The sequence below is a fragment of the Dreissena polymorpha genome, chromosome 1 (genome assembly GCF_020536995.1).
Source record: "Dreissena polymorpha isolate Duluth1 chromosome 1, UMN_Dpol_1.0, whole genome shotgun sequence".
In the NCBI taxonomy this organism is placed as follows: Eukaryota; Metazoa; Mollusca; class Bivalvia; order Myida; family Dreissenidae; genus Dreissena; species Dreissena polymorpha.
Genome location: NC_068355.1, coordinates 93,635,421 through 93,647,855, shown reverse-complemented (window position 1 = coordinate 93,647,855; position 12,435 = coordinate 93,635,421).

Below are 12,435 nucleotides of genomic sequence, written 5' to 3'. Positions count from 1 at the left end.
CCCACCCGATACGCAGAACACAACCGGTGAGTATCGGACATTTTTCTCTATTGTAAACACGTAGACAACTCTTCTGATTAAGGTTTTTATAAAAATCTATTTAAAACAAATTTGTTTATCAAAATATCCATGACTTTCATATTTATCTGCATCATTTATATTGCCATTTGTTGAAAAATCGTTACATCGTCGAAAATACCCCACACCAGGATAGTAGAAATGTGTCCGCATACAATCTTCGTTAGTACAGTATTGTACTTAGTTTCTGAATAGGACTAGTACATTTACGCCATGGAAGAAACTACCGTTTGAGCAACCACAAGAGGACCCAACATATATAAATTGTCCTTTTGACACTCAAGAGAACGAAGATAGAATGAGGAAAAGGTGGTCGGATTCCTCCAAAAAGTAGCTTGAAGCACTCCAGAAAGTGGAACATTATTAATATACGCCCACGAAGCCGAAATGGCTCTTAATTCACGCGGTCTGATCTTAAAAAGGGATAAATCCCTAGATGAGAGAGATGAATACACCTTCTTAATAGTCGAGGCCTTTTGGCGTGCATCATCCTCTTATCCATATATATACTCATACCAAGTTTCAATGAAATCCGCCAAAGCACTTCCAAGATATGGCTCCGGACACAAAAAAGCATTTTTCCAAGATACAAAGGGCCATAACTCTGTTATTAACTGATGGTGTACAATGCAATTAGGCTTGCATCATCCTCTTATCCATATATATACTCATACCAAGTTTCATTGAAATCCGTCAAAGCACTTCCAAGATATGGCTCTGGACACAAAAGTGACACTCAAAAAGGCATTTTTCAAGATACAAAGGGCCATAACTCCTTTATTATCCAATGGTGTACAATGCCATTTGGCGTGCATCATCCTCTATCCAAGCACTTCCAAGATATGGCTTCGGACACAAAAAAAACATTTTTCCAAGATACAAAAGGCCTTAACTCTGTTATTAACATATGGTGTACAATGCCATTAGGCGTGCATCATCCTCTTGTCCATATATATACTCATACCAAGTTTCATTGAAATCGGCCAAAGCACTTCCAAGATATGGCTTCGGACACAAAAGTGCCGGACGGACGGACGGACGGAAAGACGAAGGAGAGACGGACGATCGGACAACGCCAAAACAATATCCCTCCGCCTATGGCGGGGGATAAAAATGAGCTGAACTGAAGTACATGAAAACAATTACATGGCCCTTTTTATAGTTATAACCACAAATCTACGTTGCTACTAAATATAATACTTTGCGACCCACTACAGATGTATAATACCCTGTTATAAATATTATTATATTATTACATAAAAACGGTCATTTTCGTGTTCGAACTTATGTCGATTTCCCAATCAATTATATATAATTATTTGAAGACTGTTGTCATCGTAATTATTATTATGTATAAATGAATAAATGTTTGGTGACTTTAACAGGTGATTTTAACATTTCACCTCATTTGTGCAAAAAGGTGCCATGTGACATTGAAATTAGAAGGCACGTGGTACCTTTTTGCACTAATGGAGCGATTTTATCAATAAATGTAATTCTGTTATTTAATACAAGTCGAAACTCAACTATGAAAGGCTTATTTATGCAACCTTAACGGCCTTGTTGAATGAAGTCTAATATTGTTACATTTTCCCTTGATAGACATCTGTTCACAGGGCTTTCCTTAGACCTCAAATCTCAAGAGTCAATGACTCTTAGGACCAAATTTTCAAGAGTCAAAATCAAATTTGTAAGAGTCATAATTTTAACGCAGGAGAGTCAACAATCTTTTGTACTTTAAGCACATTACTGAGATATAATATATAAAAAGCAACAAATTTACAAATATCTAAACATTTATTTCTATATTCCAGTCAATAAAAGAGATAATGTTAAACATACATTGTGACCAACATTGTGAGCATAGTGAAATCAATACGAAAAAAACACTCGCACTTGTAGTGACATAATATATATCAGGGGTGTCAATCGTCCCAAATTCGACATACGGAAAATTAAGCAGAGATTCAGAGACCGTAGGATAAAGGGAATAGAGGACAGAGCCCCTCGAGCTCTTGCTTATTGTTATTCTTTATTTTCTTTCTAAGTGCAATTTTTTGTGAGAACAATGCGAAATTTTATCAATCAGACCATCCGTAACACCGCATGTGTATTCGTCATTCTATAAAAAATGTTATCAAGATCGTTGGAAATAAATTAAAATCGACGAACCATACCGTATCCGAAAACGACTGTCCGAAAACAGGTAGAGATACGTCGTTTGCCAATGAAATAAAATGTGTTTTGTTTGTCTGCAGAAAATGAAAGCCAGTAATAACTAATAAGTAACCTAGCAAATACGCAATTAATATATAATTCGGTTGACATATTGTTTTAAGTATGATATTGCAGTGCTTTACTTTGCTTATAGATAATTTAAAAATGGCGGACATTAGCAACCTGCGTAGAATGGTACGGTTTTCAGAAAGTAGCGAAGATGTTTCGTCAGTTACTGCTCATGTCAGTGCCAGCCGATTACCATCAAAATACCTCTTTAAACTAACTAATCGGATTTACATTTAGAGTTCACTTTAGCATACGTTTACTTTCGTATCCGATACTGTCATACTTATCTTAAATTCCTATGATAGAAATTTACCTATTATGCTACACATACCGTGTACCGGTATCTATCGATAAAATTGCGAACATATTTATATTTTTGTACATTTCCATGTTTAAAAGTGAATCAGACACTTAGTTTTGATGTCTTATCAACAAATGTGACAATCAAATAAAAATATTGTAAAATTTATTTTGATTTTTCGAATTCGGCCGTCTGGGGTATAGGGCCTTTTAGAATGGTGGTGTGACCCGAAGCATGAACACTAGACGCACATTGAAATATATAATGGAAACCCTAAAGCTTTGCCTGCAGTTAGCTGTATGTTCTACTTTATTTACAGAAACAGCATGAAGAACGTACGTCTATCACTGCTCTACTGTTATCTCCTTTTCACACGAGTACAAGTTGGCACTTTCGACCCGAGGGAGTTCAAATCATTTGTAGAAACATCAGATTTGAAGGAATTGTGTCCGTATTCAGTATTGTGTGGGCAAAATCCTTCAGCTCAATTTCAGAATACAGATGATTACAAATTGCGCAGATCTTGCTGAATGTCCTTTTCTCGTGGTACTGACTGTGGTTTGCGAGGCGACTGTTGCTCTAACGAGCGTGACGAATATTAAACAGGAGAATATGATAACATGATTTGTCGGCACTTATTTGACACATACTATTTTGCCCTAACAGAAAGCGTAAGACATTTTTAAGATATTTCACAGCATTTTAGAATAGTAATTAAATGTGACAGTTTAGGCGAAATAGAGCAAAATGTTAACGGTAATTGTGAGCAAAGTTCACCAGATATAAAAAGACCATTCAAACCAGTGTTTTCATATCTGACGAGGGAGATCTAAAACGAAATGTTTTATTTATTTTCCGACATTTTTTCAAATGGCTTCACTACATTTTAATTGTTAATCTTTAGAATGTTTGTACATTTTAAAATTTAATTCATAATTAGAAATATCACACCAGATTCAATTAGTTAGTTTAAACCTATTTATTTTAGCTCGATTGCATCGAAAGCCTAGGGCTTATATAAACGCTCTCGAGTCCGTTTCCTGGGCCTAGAACCAGTACTTGGTGTCTTTGGGGGATCTAAAGAACGCTCCCACGGTGGGAATCGAACCCGTGACCTCCCGGTCGCTAGGCGGACACCAAATCCATTACACCACGGCGACCTGCAAAATTCAATTAGTTACACTATAGCCACGTTCAATAACATGACAATACGACGTTCTAAATCGTTCTAAATACGTATGGTACACCAAAAAAAACAGGTATACAAAATAATAAAAAAGATATGAAATAAGAAATTTATTGTTTTTTTTTCAGTCCCCTACCGCTGAAAACGGCGGGGACTTATGGTTTGCGCTCTATCAGTCTGTCAGTCCGTCACATTCTCTGGATCCTGCGATAACTTGCAAAGTACTTAATAATTTTTCATGAAACTTAAACATGGCTAGATGGCAACATGGAGATCATGGATGTCATTTCATTTTGTTCATAGGTCATAAATTAGTGTTAAGCATAGAAATTATTTATTTATTATTACGCTTCTTTTTCATTTGTTTATCTTTAAATACGACGTTTGCCATCGGCCGCTATATTGTTGGCAGACGACAATATAAACGAATGAATGACCCAATATTATGTGTGAGCGAACTCAATGTTGATTGGCCAGCTACCACGCGCGCTTCAATAACAATAAGGTCAAGCGATGGCTCATGTTCTGGTGCAGACCGGTTTTCGTTTATTGTTCAGTTGCGAACACTTTCATGGAAACAAAGAGAACACTTTAGAAAACCAGTCTGTATTTAAATGGCGGATGTTTTCAATGCAATTTTACGAGATTTTAGCATTTTCGCAAATCAGATTTTTTTGAGCCAAATTCTCAATATTTTCGCAAATGGCTCAAAGGGCGAACGACAGCGCGAGCCCTGGTGTTGCTAAGGCAACACATAATCTAGAATTATTGCAAAATTGTCATATTTTCTGGATTCTGCGATAACCTTAAAAAGTACTCAATATTTTTAAAAGAAACCAGAGACATGCATAGATGGCAATGTGGAGATCATGCACGTTATTTTCTTAAGTTCCTGTGCCATAAATTATGGTTGCTATGGCAAACAATCAGTAAAATTATTGCAAAATTTGTAATTTTCTGAATCCTGTGATAACTTTAAACTGCCCAATATTTTTTTCATGAAACTTAAAATATGAATAGACGGTAAAATGGAGATTATGCACATAACATGTATTTTATTTTGTTTCTCGGACAAGAAAGTCTTTCAATTTTGGTTCCATTTAATGTAACAAATACCTCTTCCGGTACGGGACTAATATTATTGCTTGGCAATAGTGTTGTTGTCTGATGGTTTAACCAACACCGACACATCTATCGGTCATACGACGACTTTCGTCCAACTTGTCATGTCAGAGGAAGACCCTAGGTGTGCCTTCTAGCATAATTAGCCGCGTCACGGGAAAGGACTTAAAAGCGATTGCGACCAGTTTGGATCCAGATCAGCCTGCGCTTTTCAAGCATAGTCTGATCAGGATTCAAAATGCTCGCTTATCATCTGTGTTTTATTGACTGAATATCGAAAAGTTTGGATCCTGATCAGACTGCGCTTAAAAAGCGCATTCTGATCTGGATCCTAACTGGTCGCAGTCGCCTTCAGGTCGCTTTTCGCGTGACGCGGCTCAATTGTATTATAGATGACTGCCAAAACTAGTAGTGTACTTCTGGTTGGAGCTATAAACTGGACTCTAGTAAAGATAGAGAACACACTCTATTTGAAATAGAGAACAGTTACCTCTTACTTTCAGTTTGGTGTATGCCATAATACAAAACAGATAGAGAACATTCACTCGAACGTTTACTATCTATTACTTAATGTCATGTATTTAGCGGTCGGCTATCTATATAATAATTATGTGACGTTATAATGTGAATTACGTGCCTGACTGGTAGTCACTTAAATACTGATATACATGCCCATGTACAATACATGTACTGTAAAGATAAATTACTTTTAACGCACATCAATCGAGCAGGCTTCAAACGTATGACGTCACTTTGTTAAAGCATGTTTGTTTCCCACGCATTATAATACGTTTATTTTATTTAAAAAGGCATGAGCTTTATTTAATATTCTACTTATTATGATTGAAAACGGGCATTTATTATAAAATGCCATAAAAAAATATAAAAATAGAACAGGCACTTTACAGAAAGGCATAATGGGTGGTAAAAACACGCCACACGTATATACACATACAAAAACATGAATTTGAATGTGATGACGGCGGGAAAAACACGCCCAAAATAAGTATAAAAGAAAAATATTTGATGTGTATAACAGAAAATAAGAAACGAATGTGTTTTACACACAGGTAAAAACATACATAGTACGGGAGTAAAACCTTATGGCGGAGAAGGGGTGGAGGTGGGTTGTTAATTTCGACCATATTGGATGCCACGTTAGTCAAGAAGGATCCAAAAGGGCCACAATGGCCAACACTGAATTTGATTGGTCAAAAGAGCCCATGTGACCCCACACTGAGGTTATACACAAGTAATTAAATATAAGGCTTGAACCAATATAATGTTCAACAATTAAGAAATCGTACAATGACATAAAATCTTTTATGTGTGCATAAAATATTCTTTATGTATTGTCCTCGGTGGTAATGAAAAGGTCATAGACCGGACGGACTCGTATGACTTGAAGGAAAGAACAAACACAATATTGTTGATTGAAAACGGGCATTTATTATAAAATGCCATAAAAAAATATAAAAATAGAACAGGCACTTTACAGAAAGGCATAATGGGTGGTAAAAACACGCCACAAAGGGGACCGGAACGGGAACCCCGCCGCCCATGAAGTACGGGAGAGGACCGCAATTCGAAAAGGGGGTAGTTGCCCCTGAATGAATATAAACTTAGCCTTACGATTAAGGTCAGGTAATGTGAAAATTAAGGACAAATACGCATTATAAGCTTTGACTTGTAAAGAGCCCCTAGGCTTAAATCATCCATCTGCTAATTAATAACAAATTATAGAAGTAAATTAATTGAAAACAAAAGGATTGGTGTTTAACGATCACTAGCATAAGCATAACTTAATTATATGTGTATGCTCCATAAGAAAAACACTGCCAGAAAAAATCAGTGTTAATAAGAACTGCTTAACCTAATTGTCGACAAAATTGACTTAGACCTATACATGTATGTAAATAATTGGAGCTGCGACCTTAACCGGTCAGACATAAAACAACCAATATTTGTATAAAGTATAAGCACCAGTAAAAAAGGTGAAAGACTACCTGCAGCCTTTAACTGTCAGGGAGACATAACTTTTACAGCAAAACAACAAAAGACAAGTAAGAAGATGCACACTTAAAGGAGTAAGCAATCATGAAAAAAAAAAACACAAAAACCAAACATGTATCTGCGGCCTTTAACCGTCATACAACATAGGAGATATATCCAACAAATAATGGCTTTAATAAACAGCCTTGTTAAAAGGTGAAACGTTGCTTGCAGTCTAAAACTGTCAGGTAAACATAAATTGTACGGCAAAGCAACACACGATAAAATAAGACAATGTACCGGTTAAAGAGTAGGCAATCAATAATATAGTATAATCCCCGATCCGAGCGCTAAACCGCCAGACAACATAGGGGATATAAGCAACAGATACTTGCCTTAAACAGCAGCCTTATTAATAGATGAAAAATTACCTGCAGCCTTAAACTGTCAGGTAAACATAAATTGTAAAGCAAAGCAACGAAAATAAATATAAAAAAGATGTACCGGTAAAAAGTAAGCAATAATATAGAAAAACAATGGATCTGTGGCCCTAAACCATCATGCATAGGAGATATATACAACAGATATGGTCCTAAATACAGGCCTTTGTTATAAGTGAAAAATTACCTGTATCGATAAGAAAGTAAACAATAATCTGTTATACATGGAGCTGCGGCCTTAAACCAACAAGATGACCAAACAGATGTATACAACAGATTTTGGAATTAAGACCAAGTACAGGTACCTGTTAAGAGGTGAAAATGAATGTGCAACTTTAAACTATAAGGTTAACCTTAAATGTACAAGAACCTGACCAAGCAAAATATTAAAATGTAGTGGTTAAGTAGTAAGGTATCATGAACCCAGTGTAAAACAATGTAGGTGCTGCCTTTAACCATCAGACAACGTATTAAAAGTAATTAACACATATTGGCCTTAATAAAGGGTATTGGGAAAATTTTAAATACAATCTGCACCCTTTACCTATCCGGTAAATATAGATTGTACATCAAAACAACAAAAGTAAAAATATGTACCCATACAGGAGTAAGCAATCATATAGTAAAACAATGGAACTGCATTCTGAAAATATCAGACAATGAGATAAAAAAGACAAACATTGCCTTAATAACAGACCTTGGTAATAGGTAAAAGGTTACCTGCCGGGTTAAACTGTTGGTTAAACATAAACAGTCAAGCAACACAACAAAAGCAAATTAATAATTGTAACACATAAACAGGGAAAGCAATAATGTACCGTGTAGTACAACTATGGAGCTGTGGATTGGAACCGACAGACAACCAGCATTGGCATGAAGTGTAGGTACCAGTAAATGAGTGAAAGACCATTGGAACAATAAACTGTCAGTAAACATATATACATAATATGAAAAACCTTGATAAAAGTAAGATTTGGAATGTACTTGAAAAAGAGCGACCAATCAAAAAGTAATAAACAATTGGGCTGCAGATGTAAACTGGCAGACAGTTAAAGAGACATATACAACAAATACCAATAATCCAGAGGAATATCTGTGGGAATAACCATATGGAACAGCTCGGGTAACAAGCCCGTGATTTAAAACGTGAAAGAACTGGGCTAACGATTATCGCTTGTGAGTAAGCAAAGTAAAAAGGGTAATGGATTATGATGGAAAATATATATGTACTGGTTTTCGAGGACAAAACCTAGGAAACGTATTGATCTTATTTGGTGTGACTTAGTGGAGCATGATTATGTACATAGGAATGTGGCAGATCCCTGTGGGGCGACATTCCCTTTAACTCAGAGATATGAAAAACTAATATGCCCAACAGTAGCTTCAAAATCTTAGACCCAGAAGCATCTTTTGGGAGATGAAGATTATCGGGCAGAAGGCAATTTTATTCGTATAGTACGCCAACACACAGGTTTATGAACCCCAGGAGTGTCATCAGGGTATTAATCAAATGAATTGGTATTTTAACAAGTACCAATGGGAAAGATGTGTTGACACTAGAACTGTTAGAATAACTACCCGTAAAGATTGGCATATACGGTAAAATGGGCACATACCAATCAGAAAAACAGGGAAAATAAGTTAAAAACTTTGGTCATAAGAAATAGAAATAAGTTTAGTTAGAGGGGTAGAGTAAACCCCAACGATGCCTGACTGGGCAGAAATTAAAAGATAAATATATGCATGGCATGTCCAGATATCTGAATCAGACGGAACATGTAAGAAGTACAAGCATGACCTGATCTGGTTCCCAACTTAGGTAAAATAGCTCCTTTGTAGAGAGCTATAGTATCAATATCAGCCTAAACTGAATAACTAAAATCCTGCAGAATATTGAAAAATATAAGCATGGACTGAACTGAAAAACTAAAATCATGCATAAATTTAGTTCCTTTGTAGAGAACTATATCCTCAATATCGTCCTGAACGGAATAACTAAAATCAGGAAGAATACTGAAAAATATAAGCAAGGGTTGCATAAAACAAAGTTCCTTCGTAGAGAACCATAACATCAATATCAGCCTGAATGGAATACTGAAAATCAGTTTGAATATAGAAAAATAAATGCACAGCCTGAATAAATATAGTTCTTTCGTAGAGAACTAAAATCTCAATATCGGTCTGAACGGTCCAACTAAAATCAGGCTGAATATTGTAATATATAATAAGCAAAGCCTGCATAAACATAGTTCCTTCATAAAGAACTAAAATATCAATATCGGCCTGAACGGTCCAACTAAAATCAGGCTGAATATTGGAAAATAATAATAAGCAAAGCCTGCATAAACTTAGTTCTGCGTAGAGAACTAAAATATCAATATCGGCCTGAACGGTCCAACTAAAATCAGGCTGAATATTGGAAAATAATAATAAGCAAAGCCTGCATAAACATAGTTCTGCGTAGAGAACTATAACATCCATATCAGCCTGAACTGTATAACTAAAATCAGGCTGAATAATGGAAAATATAAAAGCAAGGCCTGCATAAACATAGTTCTGCGTAGAGAACTATAATATTGTTCTGCGTAGAGAACTATAATAACAATATCAGCCTGAACGGTATAAGCAAAATCAGGCCAAATATTGAAAAATAAATAAGCAAGGCCTGCATAAACATAGTTCTGCGTAGAGAACTATAATAACAATATCAGCCTGAACGGTATAAGCAAAATCAGGCCAAATATTGAAAAATGAATAAGCAAGGCGTGCATAAACATAGTTCCTGCGTAGAGAACTATAACAACAATATCAGCCTGAACGGTATAAGCAAAATCAGGCCGAATATTGAAAAATATAATCAAGGCCTGCATAAAAATAGTTCCTTCGTAGAGAACTATAACATCAATATCAGTCTAAACTGAAAAACTTAAATCAGGCATATACATACTTACTTCAGAGAGAACTAAACCATTAGTATCAGCCTGAGCTGATAACTATAATCGGACATAACATTAAAAATGTATAAGTATGAAATGAGAACTAAAAAACTGAAGTTGTATAGATAAAACACAGTGTTCTGAAGAGTGAAGTCTTCCTGTTGCTGTAATTGTTCGTTCCGGTCCTTCGTGGTTTAATGTAGTGTTCAATAGGAAGGGCTGGAAACGTGCCTCATCGTCCCATTGTAGTACTTGTACAGGAAGTGCCAGCCAGTGGACAGGTCCTCTGTATTGGGGTGTTGAGAGGTAGGCAGGTTTAATGTAGTGTTCAAAGGAAGGGCTGGAAAAGTGCCTTTTTGCCCCTGTGTAGTACTTGTACAGGAAGGGCCAGCCAGCGGACAGGTTCTTTGTATTGCACTGTTGAGAGGTAGGCATGGCCCGAAATGATAACTAACAGCGTGCATATATTATAAAACCAGCAGCATACAGAACAGATGATTAAAATCATTTAAACTTGGTATAATCTTGAAAATATAATGACAGATTACAAAAATTACATTAATATTGGGAAAGAGATTATAAATAATTGTCTCCAAAATCCTATTGTAAAATATACTGTGAGTCGAAAACATAATCAAATGTTAAGAAGAGCTGCTTTTTTATCATTCATACAGTATATAACCCATGAGTTCAAGATTGTGAATATGATTCACATTGTTAATGACTGAAGTACATAAAGACACATACCGGTAAATGATAGTATATTAAATAGCGAGCATGGCCTTTAGTTACAATAACACTTGAGTGTGTTTTAGAGATAGATACAAATACATATGTCTTGCTTATAATTAGCACAAATGTTATACGTACACAAATACTTGAAACCTGAAACTTGCTAATTTGATGAAACACCTATGTATATAATTATATAAATCAAAATGTGTTTACAAAACATATACCTGTACATAAAATTGATATAAAAATTAAGATTGATAGATATTACAATTATGAAGCATTAATGAAAGTATAATAATGGAAAATAGTTTGATAAATAAAAATGTAGAAAGAAACTTCAGCAAGTTTTTGGCATCATAAAGCCACAGTTTTTCGTTAACTGAAGGATACGTGAAAGGATATTTCTGTTCTCTGGCTCGGGCTGTGGATTCCGCAGCTACCGGTCACCTTTACGGACACTCCTTGGGTATAACCTTAGGTGAACTATTGTGACTACAAGTCACAAATAGACTGACCCGATGTGACTACAAGACAAAACTTGAAGGTTAAAATTACAGTGTGACTATAAGACACACCACACCACATACAAATAAGATATATATATGAATATGAAGCTTTTAAGAATATTAAAATTACTATATAGTTTTTAGTAGTTACAGACTTAACAAGGATATGTTAATGAAAATATTACAACCAAATAATTGCCATAAAGAAAACATTAACAACATAGCACAACAAAACACATCACAAGAATTTTAAAATACACACATTGACCATATACATGAGGTATGGTAATATAGACTAAAATGAAAGGGTGTTTTATTGTTTATTTCATAAAAACGTGATGACATCTGTTAATGTGACAGTGGGAAACCCAGCTAAACTGATAATACAAATGTGTCGTTAATATTCATAAAGTATAAGCCCAGGCTGAACTTAAAATTAAATAAGACAATAATAAATATACAAGATATATAGAACTGACCCGTATTGATCATTATTATTAAAATTTAAAGCGGGTATATACGATCTTGTCAAATATTTAGTAATAAATATAAAATGTGTAAAAAACTTATTATACATATATTTTAATATAAACTAAAATAAAAGTTAAGAAGAACATGTGTCGAAAAATGCTAAATAAGCCAGATATTTAATTCTGAAATCGAAAAAGTCTGTACAGCCGAATTCGCCAGCATATATATCATGCATGTACGATGTGAATCTAAATTTAGTTTAACGGTTCATTTGAAATTTCTGCAACGATATCGATTCATACGACACATGAACACTTACAAAAAAGACGAATGCGTCGGTTATTGTAGGAAAATAATTACGAATTATCTTCGTCACAATCGG